Source organism: Neophocaena asiaeorientalis, unplaced genomic scaffold, assembly GCF_003031525.2.
Source record: "Neophocaena asiaeorientalis asiaeorientalis breed wild unplaced genomic scaffold, Neophocaena_asiaeorientalis_V1.1 scaffold166, whole genome shotgun sequence".
Classification (NCBI taxonomy): domain Eukaryota; kingdom Metazoa; phylum Chordata; class Mammalia; order Artiodactyla; family Phocoenidae; genus Neophocaena; species Neophocaena asiaeorientalis.
Window position 1 is genome coordinate 414689 of NW_020174933.1, and position 8816 is coordinate 423504.

Genomic DNA, 8816 nt, shown 5'->3' on the forward strand with positions numbered 1-8816 from the left:
ATTTTTGATCTTCACAGTAACTCTGTGATGTAGGTACTGTTATTATACTTATCATACAGGTGCCCAAACTGTGGCTTAGAGTTTAACTAATGCGTGTAAAGTGATTGGGGTAGTGAGTGGCGGAGCCAGTATCCAAACCCAGGGTTGCTAACTCTCTAGAGGCGACACGCTTAACTACTGTTCTGGTAGCCTTCCAGAACATCTACAGTTCTCTACTGCATCGTTATTAATTCAGATGATAAATATCTAATAAGCACTGCTATCTGTTAGGCACTGTGAGATGCTGACATCATAAGAGTAAATAAATCATTCTTATTTATTCACAAACACACAGTTTCATCAGCGCATCATTTCTTGGAGTTGGCTCCATAAGGCATTTATTGTCGTGTCTGTTTTCACAGAGGAAAACTAAAATAGAGACTGTACAGGATTTTATGCTCAGTGGAACACAGAATTACTCCCCATTGACTTCAGGCAAGTGCTTTGTCCACTAAATATCACCATATGTCTTGTAGATAATCAGGAAAGTAATTGTTGAGGCCATAAAGGTGAGTTCTATCCCCCCAAACCTGGTAAACCACCTGGTAAACCTCTCTAGATACAGGAGTTACATTAACACTTTATACTTTGAAGTCTATGGTAGTCATATTTTTAAAAAGGTAAATCAAAATCAGTCAAAATATAATAGAAAAAAACTAAATGCCCAACAAATGGGGTCTAGTTTAGTAATATAGGGTACATGAACTCCACGGGTATTATGAATTTACCATTTATTTTTATTTCTGTTTTTTCTGGCCGTGCCCTGTGGCCTGTGGGAATCCTAGGTCCCCCACCAGGGATTGAACCCAGGCCCTCGGCAGTGAAAGCGCTGAATCCTAACCACTAGACCACCAGGGAACTAATTTACCATTATTTTTTATTCAAAAGTTCAGTGCCAAGATGAACATTATTTATAATACACAGATAAAACATATAACCACTCACAATGTACCAAAATTACATATTAATATAAGTAAATCTAGACAAAAAAATTAGAAGAGCTAATATGCTAGATCAGGAGTTAGCAAACTTCCATTAAAGGACCTGAGAGTTTCTATTCTATCTGTGCAAACGGATGAGCATGGCTGTGTTCCAATAAAACTTCATTTAAAAAACAGTCAGTGGGGCCCATTTTACTTGAGGGCCCTGGTTTGCTGACTCCTGTGTCAGACTATGGGAGTATGGAAAAGTTTAATAAATTTTAAAAAGGGGAAAACGTGCACATCTCAAGAATCAGACTATACTGTTCCTCATTTGAATTCAAGCCAGCAACCATTTTTATTTTAACCCACTTCACCTTTCCTCCCTTGAAACAGTTTGCAAATTCCAGGCTGGATTTTAGGGCAGGGAGTCTGTCTAAACTATTTTGCCAGACAGCAGAACTCTCATTATTGTTGGGTAAATAATTCAAAATTCACGATCTGACCCTCAATCAGCCAATCAACAAGTATTCACAGACGGGTTACAGAGTGTTTTGCCTTTTCTAAGCACAGTAGGGATTCACACTTGTAAGAGTTTCCCTGTTGTCAAGAAGCTTAAAACCTAATAGGTGAGGCAACTATATCACCTTAATTTATGCAGTGAGACATTTGGCATGAAAAGTATGAACATCCATAGAAACAACTGGCGTGTCTAGTGACAAGAAACAAAAAGCACGTCAGGTTGCAGAGGGTGGAATTATTCTAGTATACAAAAACATGTATACTCTTGTATATCTGCATCCATTTTAAGTAAACATATATTCAATTTTAGTTTATATATGTGTATTTCTACCTAATATGTGTATTCATTGAATTTATATTTTGCCAACAAATTATCAATAATTTATTGACTTTAGGTTCTTACTTAATATTCATTTTCCAAGCTTCAATTTAACTGTTACGATGGTAGAAAAATGGCCCCATCACTTGGTAAAGTATACTAGCATTATACCACAAGACCAAAGAAAATATAGTGCCATTATTCTCCAGACAATGATAAAGCTAGGATTTTTCTAATAGCAAAATTATTTTCAAAAAATCATTTCCTAGGTAACTTCCAAAGTGCAAAGTACGTTGAGGAAGGAAATTAAGTTAGAGAGGGAAGCAGCAGACAGATCAACGAAGATGCTACCCTTAAACGCTTGGCTTACACTTACAGGTGATGGGAAGAGTGCCAGAGGGAGCATGCGCTGTAGAACACTGCTGGGGAGGGAGTGACGAGGGGTTACTAGGCAAGATTAAATGAGCGAATAAGTGACTGGCTGCTTTAGTAATCAGGTCCAGAGATGACAAGGGCCTGAAATAAGGCCCTGGTACAAGAATGCAGAAAATTTAGGAATATTTCCATGGTAAAATCATCAGGTCTTGGTCATTGATCGCATGTGGGAGATAAGAGAAAAAAAGAGGAAGCAACTAGAATTTCTAGCTTAGATGATTTGGTGAAAAGCTGAAATACGGCATGCCGAAAGAAGATTAACGTGCTCTATTTGAGATATGTTTAAAACATCCATGTGGAGAAAATGCCAGACTGGTGAACCATTATTATAAACTATTCTAACATCAGCATTTGTTAAATGTGTTCTTTGCACCAGAAACTGTGCTAAGCACTCGACTGTACAAGTTCATTGAACCCGCACGATAGCGCTACTGGTATACACATTCTACAAGTAAGGGACCTAACGTCTAGTGAGGTTACGTAACTTCCCAAAGCACACACAATTAAATACATGGCAAAGTCTGGACTTTAACCCATTAATTCATACTTCTCAAACTGACTCTTAACCACTATAATATCTTGTGATAATAAAATATCTCAATCTGAAGAACACTCCAAAAAATTACTGTTTTTTCTCAGTGCTGGCCCCGCAGGCGCACTGTTTGGGCTTTGCCATGTGTCTCATCAACAAACGACTTGAGAAAGAGAATCACACTCAGTCCACTCCACGAGGAGCTCAGGACACGCTTCTGTTAATCGGGGAGGGTTATAAGAACTGGAATGTGCTCATGCCCTCCTAAGCCGACATCCTTGCCAAGTGGACCACTGTTCCAGCATCTACAACATGGCCAACAAAGGCAAGGCTTCGGGCTTTGGCCAACATTGATCTGGACAGAGACAAAGGGTAGATTTGTAAGTTTTCAACTATATTTGAAAGTAACAGAGATTGTACAGCTTGGCTTCAGTGACTATCAACTCAGGGCCCAAATATACTCATTCCTAAAATGGAGTTTGTTTCCTGATTTTTTGTAGTGAAAGTCCCTGGATTTTCATCAAGCTCCACAATTCGGCACTCAACCAAGCTGGGGCTCTAAAGATGCAAAATGCTACTAGTCTACAGGGGCTCAGTGGTGAGAAGAGAAGGGGCCACAAAAGAGCTGTATTAGCCCTGGGTCAGTCACACTGACCACAGTAATTGCCAATCTAGTTCTAGAAACATTTCATACAATTCACCCCAAAGGACAGGGATCATATTTAATCACTTGACATCCTACACAAGATTAGTGTAGTGAGATACAGCATATAAGGCACCAAACACTCTGTCTGGCACAAACAAATTGTTCAATATCTGTTACCTATTATTATTATAAGTTGTGGTAATATAGTTTAGCAATAACATTAGGGGAACTTAATAAACATTTGCCCAATTGTTGAACTTGCCAGTCCTTGTGACCCATTATGCACTTTAAAGATAAAGTTGAAAATATCAAGTCCCAAAAAAGTAAAAAATCTAATTCTGTTTATGTCGTTGCTGTCAAAAGATAATATAAACTATTAATCTTTCAAAGAAAAATATTGACAAGACATTAAAATTAAAAAAATAAAAGCTATAATTCAATTATACTTTAGAAAACTATTTTATCCTCCTAATAAAGTACCTCTAGAAATTACTTAGGCCCTGTTTTATGCTTACTGAAGGGAACTGTTACTTGTGTTTGGTATTTCTGGTAAATAACTGAGTGATGATGCCTTGCATATGGCTACATAAATTGAAGTGATGGCCTCTTTCTCATGAAAGCAGATTTAGATAGCACTGACACTGCAACTCAGCAATATTTTTCACATTACACAGAGGAAATGAGAGATAGAAAGCAGAGGGTACTGAGTAAATTCCTAAGTCTCCATTGACTTCAAGTGCTCATCTAGGTTCTCTCTCTCTATATATATGTACCTCTCTCAATAAGGAACTATCAAGCTTGAATCCAAAAAATTACTACAGTGATGACACAATCAACCAAACCTAGTTTGAATTTTATTTCCCTTTTAACATTTTATAATCTCTTAAGTGATATCTGCTCTATGTCTACACTGGAATGTACTTAAGAAACTCACGAAAAAGAAATGTGGGACTCAATACAGCACAATTGTGTTTATGAACTGTGTTCTTAAAAAAGTGCATAGCTTTTCCAGGCTTATAATTCACTTGAATGATCATCATAAACGCAACTCTTGCATATGTTGGTTTAGCTCTAAATGAAATGTATTATTTGTACATTAAAGTTATATTTAATAGTTTAAATATTGAAGATTCTTAACTCCAGTATACTTGCATTGCAGACGAGCCATTTGTATTGCTCAGTGTGCTTAATGAACAGTAACTCAATGAGTGAAAACTAAGATGAAAATAAGGCAATTGACTTGACCAAAGTCACAAATAGGAGTAACTACAAGACTAGAATCTACACCTTCAGATCTTGTTATTTGTGTCCTTTTTACTATTAAACTGCGAGAGGAAAGATTTTTCATTTGGTAAAAATAATACTTAAATTGGGGAGGGGGCAGATAGCAATAATATCTGTTCGTGCAGCTAACTAGGTACATCTGAGTGGTTAGGCCCACATGGCCAACGGGCGCTAAGAAATGTGTCCCGTGGGTTCTTTTTGTTTTCTTAGCTATCACGTCAACCTGACTGAAACAAAGGCATATTTCACAAGAGTAGAAGAAAATTGGTTTCAGTCAGTCCTTTTAGCCTTTTCCAGGTGACGACATCTTTATAAATCGCCTGGCAAAATCAAGTGGTTAAACTGCTTCACAGACGTTGGCTCGAACATTAAAGAAATTGAACAATTTATGCAGGAGAAGATCAAATAAGTTGCACTGTTCCTAAATGCTTATCCCTAGAACCAAAAGCTGAACGAGAACTGGGTAAATAATTATTTTTTTCATTTTCTTCTAGGATTTCATCGTCTGGAATACTTTTCCCTACTTTTTGTTGAGGGTACAAATTTTACCCATTTTCAAGGTCCTTCTTAAAAATACCTCACTGTCCTGGAAATCTCCCACATCAACCCCTTTCCCTTCCCTCACCTTCTGCAACATTTACTTTTTCATGCTACAATTTTATGTTTTTTTGGTCTTGTTTGCATTTTTCTCCAATTGTTTCGCAGGTGCATATAACACAAATGAGTGCATATAATCTCCTACCAGATTATATAACACTTCTTTTGTATCTCCCGTACTGTACAAAGAGAACACATTGATTATTCCATGATGAATTTTCAATGTAGGAATCATTTCAATGAAATGTTCTTTATTTGAACTGACAATATGTAAAAGATTTTTCTCATTCTTTTTAATCTGTTACGAGGGTACTTTTTCTGACCTTCATTAAAATATAAACTCCCATTCTGAGTTACTTTCAGTTGGAAACTTTGTACTGCCTGTTAATGAAATGCATTTATATCGTTCATGGGTTACACATTATTGTGTTTTAGAAGCCCTGAAACCATTAATGATTACTCAATAAAATGCCATTCTTAATGTTAAATGCCAGGCCTATCATTTAAACGTGGTTCTTCCCACTTGATCATGAAATCTCTGGGATTATGATCTTAGTAGAGCTATCTGAGCTGGGGGGAACGGTGGTCCTACTGTAAGGTGAGCTGGAGAAAGACATGCCTTTCTTACCTATCACTAACCTCATCTTCTGTATGCAGCATTCTCTTTGAAGAGAATTTCACTCACCGAATTATACAGGGAGTCTTTTATAGTATCTGTTCTGAGAACTGAAACACACTGGGTTTTCTGAGAAATAGACATCCTTACACAGCATGGAGTTTGGGCTTTTGACATATTCCCAGTTCTTCAAAAGAGTGCTCCTTTAATTGGATCACCTGAATAAAATTATCATTATTTAAAAATTCACAATATATAATTCCCATATTATAATAATTGATGGAGCTCCTTCCTTAAATAAATATATATTCTTCTCAAATCTATTTCAGTTGAGTGTAAATAAAACAAAAACAAAATTTTAAAATGCATACTGCCTCTCGACACAATCACTCCCTGCCATAGATATTTCAAGAGGGAAATTTTATTCACATTGAAAAAAGTGCCTTTGAAAAAACCTAAGGGGATGGCACTTGTCTTTATTTTCATCATATTCAAGGAGGTGACCACTTTGATGTAAGGATCAAATACAATACTCATGATTTCCAACGTGAATTTCATAAGACTTTGTTTTCTCTTTAAATCCTGCCTGTTCATGAACTTTTATACAGTAAAAGCTCTTGAGAATCAAGTAAGAGAAAATCTAAAAGAGAAAAAAAAAAACCACTCAAATTTCCCATATCTCTACAGACAAAACCCTTGAAGACTTGGGAGTAAGCGTTTGGAAGTACCAGGCATATTTAAAACATCACACTGAGCTCTTTGTTCACTTGGTAACTATTTGCAACATGTAAAAGTCCCGATTTTTTTGCCCTGAGAAAACTGGAGCCAAGTGGCATTACAGAATTACTGTTTCATTTTAATGATCCAAGCTTAATTTGTAATATAACTTTTATTTTATCTTAAACTTTTTTTTGATTGGGTGCTCCTCTGTCTCTGAATAAATGACAAGATCGTGAGTTGCCAGTGGCTCTATGAAACCCAATATGAATAACATAAGCAAAGAAAACAGACAGGGCAAAGTTTCCAGTTTTAGCGAAATACATGCTCATGTTCTATACATTCTGGATCATCTTCACTGAAGCAATAAGCATTACCTCAGATCGCTACTACAGCATGGCTCATTAGTCTGCAGGTTGGATACACAGCCTGTCAAATCCCTTCCCCTGAACCATAATAAGGAGAGTAATGACACAGCTCTAACACAGTTTGCAAGTCTTCGCCTTGCTTCCGAAACTTAATGCTATCATAGGTCTCCTGTGTACGTATTTTTAGTGCCTAGTTCCTAGTTCAGTGTTTAAAAATCCTGCTGATCCTGGAGTTGGAACAAAGCTTTAGGAAGCAATCAACTGCTCTTGCCATGACAGGTGCCAAACACACACACACACAATGTCCTTTTATTTGTGGAAATACACACAGATCTATTCTGCATGTGCTCAGAGCCCAACACAAACACCTCCTCTTTCCCACAGGCGGCAGGAAGGATGTGGTTTGAAGGCCACGGTTGCTTCATCCGAGTGTTCAGTTCTTCAAAGACCTCTTGTTTTACACAGAATTGCTGAACAACTACTTAAATTTAAGAAGATACAACTAGGCCATGCCTGAAATCCCACTTTTATTTAAGTAAAATTGGCATTCAAGTAGATCACGCAATATTTTCCCCCTTACCTTCAGACACATGTTGAAAGTGTGCTCATAATCAAAAGACACTTCCGTGAGCTGCTGACCCAGTAATTCCTTATGTCTACAGGTCAGCTGCAACAATACAGGACTAAAATCGCCAGATGAAATGGTCAGAATTACCCAGTGGCTCGCTAAAATCAGCTTACTTTGAGTCTAATCCAAGGATAAATGTATAGAAAGCTCCAAGCAGTGGAAACTATAAACACTGTACATCTGCCCCCGAAAGAGTAATACTGGCAAGTCTGTCACTGCCAGGAAAACAAATATTTGCTAAATTCTAGGGCATTATCTTGATTTTCCCTGAATGTAAACGAGGGCTAAATAATCACAAGCTACTGCAGAATGGAAATATGGTTTAGTGGAAAATGTAACATGCAGTACAAGGGAATAATTCCATCCCTCCAAACAACTATAAACTCAGAACAAGCAATCCATCAAACCTGATTATCCCACATTCCTGAAGCTCACACACTTCATCATTTCACTTCCGAAACCCTTGAACTCTAACTATGAACCTCTAATCCACAGCCCCGTGCTCTTTTTATTTTCTCCATTTTCTTGGAGTCATCCGCCTTTTCCAGTGTGTCAATCTACAGATGATGTCTTTTTTGAAGTCTAGCACCTTGCATTTCCCTGGAGCCCTAACTAACCCAGTATTTCTAAGCTCCTAAGAAATACGTAGGTTTTTCTACTCTGCAGATTAAGTCTTTTTTGTGACTTAAACTTACCTTAGAAAAAAGATGTACTGTTAGTTACCAATTGCTTCTTCAGTTTTGCATGCAAAGTCTAGTCTCCTTTACGATTCCCCTGCAAAGTTACGGGCTCATGAGAATCTATAGTTTGAGAAAACAGCTTTGGCAACAAGACAGGGAAATTGCTCCTGGTGGTTACTTCTGAATTACTGTAAGTTGATTCTTGTGTTCTCTCCAGACACTTCTCTTTTTTTCTAACTAGTTTTACTATGTGTGATAGATAAAGTCACTTAGAACTACTGAAGTAGACATCAAAAGAAAGAAAAATGGAAACAGGATGAAAATATTTTATTGGTAACACCAAGCTAAAAATAGCGCCTTCTGAGAAAGCATACACAACTCCATCCACCAGATGGAATGTTACTCCCACCCCAGGGTATTAAATAAGTGTCTACATTTCCTTCCCCAAGCAGAAACAAATAGCTCTGGACCAACTGCCTGTGCCCTGGTCCTGCAGAAATCCATATCTGGCTC

At 37.4% G+C, this 8816-nt stretch overlaps 1 protein-coding gene across 2 annotated transcripts in view; it reads right to left on the bottom strand.

Annotated features, from left to right (window-relative positions):
* Positions 1 to 8453, bottom strand: part of CHRM3 (cholinergic receptor muscarinic 3) — a 190280-nt gene extending 181827 nt beyond the window's left edge. For both annotated transcript variants that reach the window (XR_003005485.1, XM_024761433.1), the window contains exon 1: positions 8319 to 8453. The gene's annotated coding sequence lies outside the window, so the exon portion shown is untranslated. The remainder of the gene's footprint in view (positions 1 to 8318) is intronic.
* Positions 8454 to 8816: the final 363 nt, after the last annotated feature.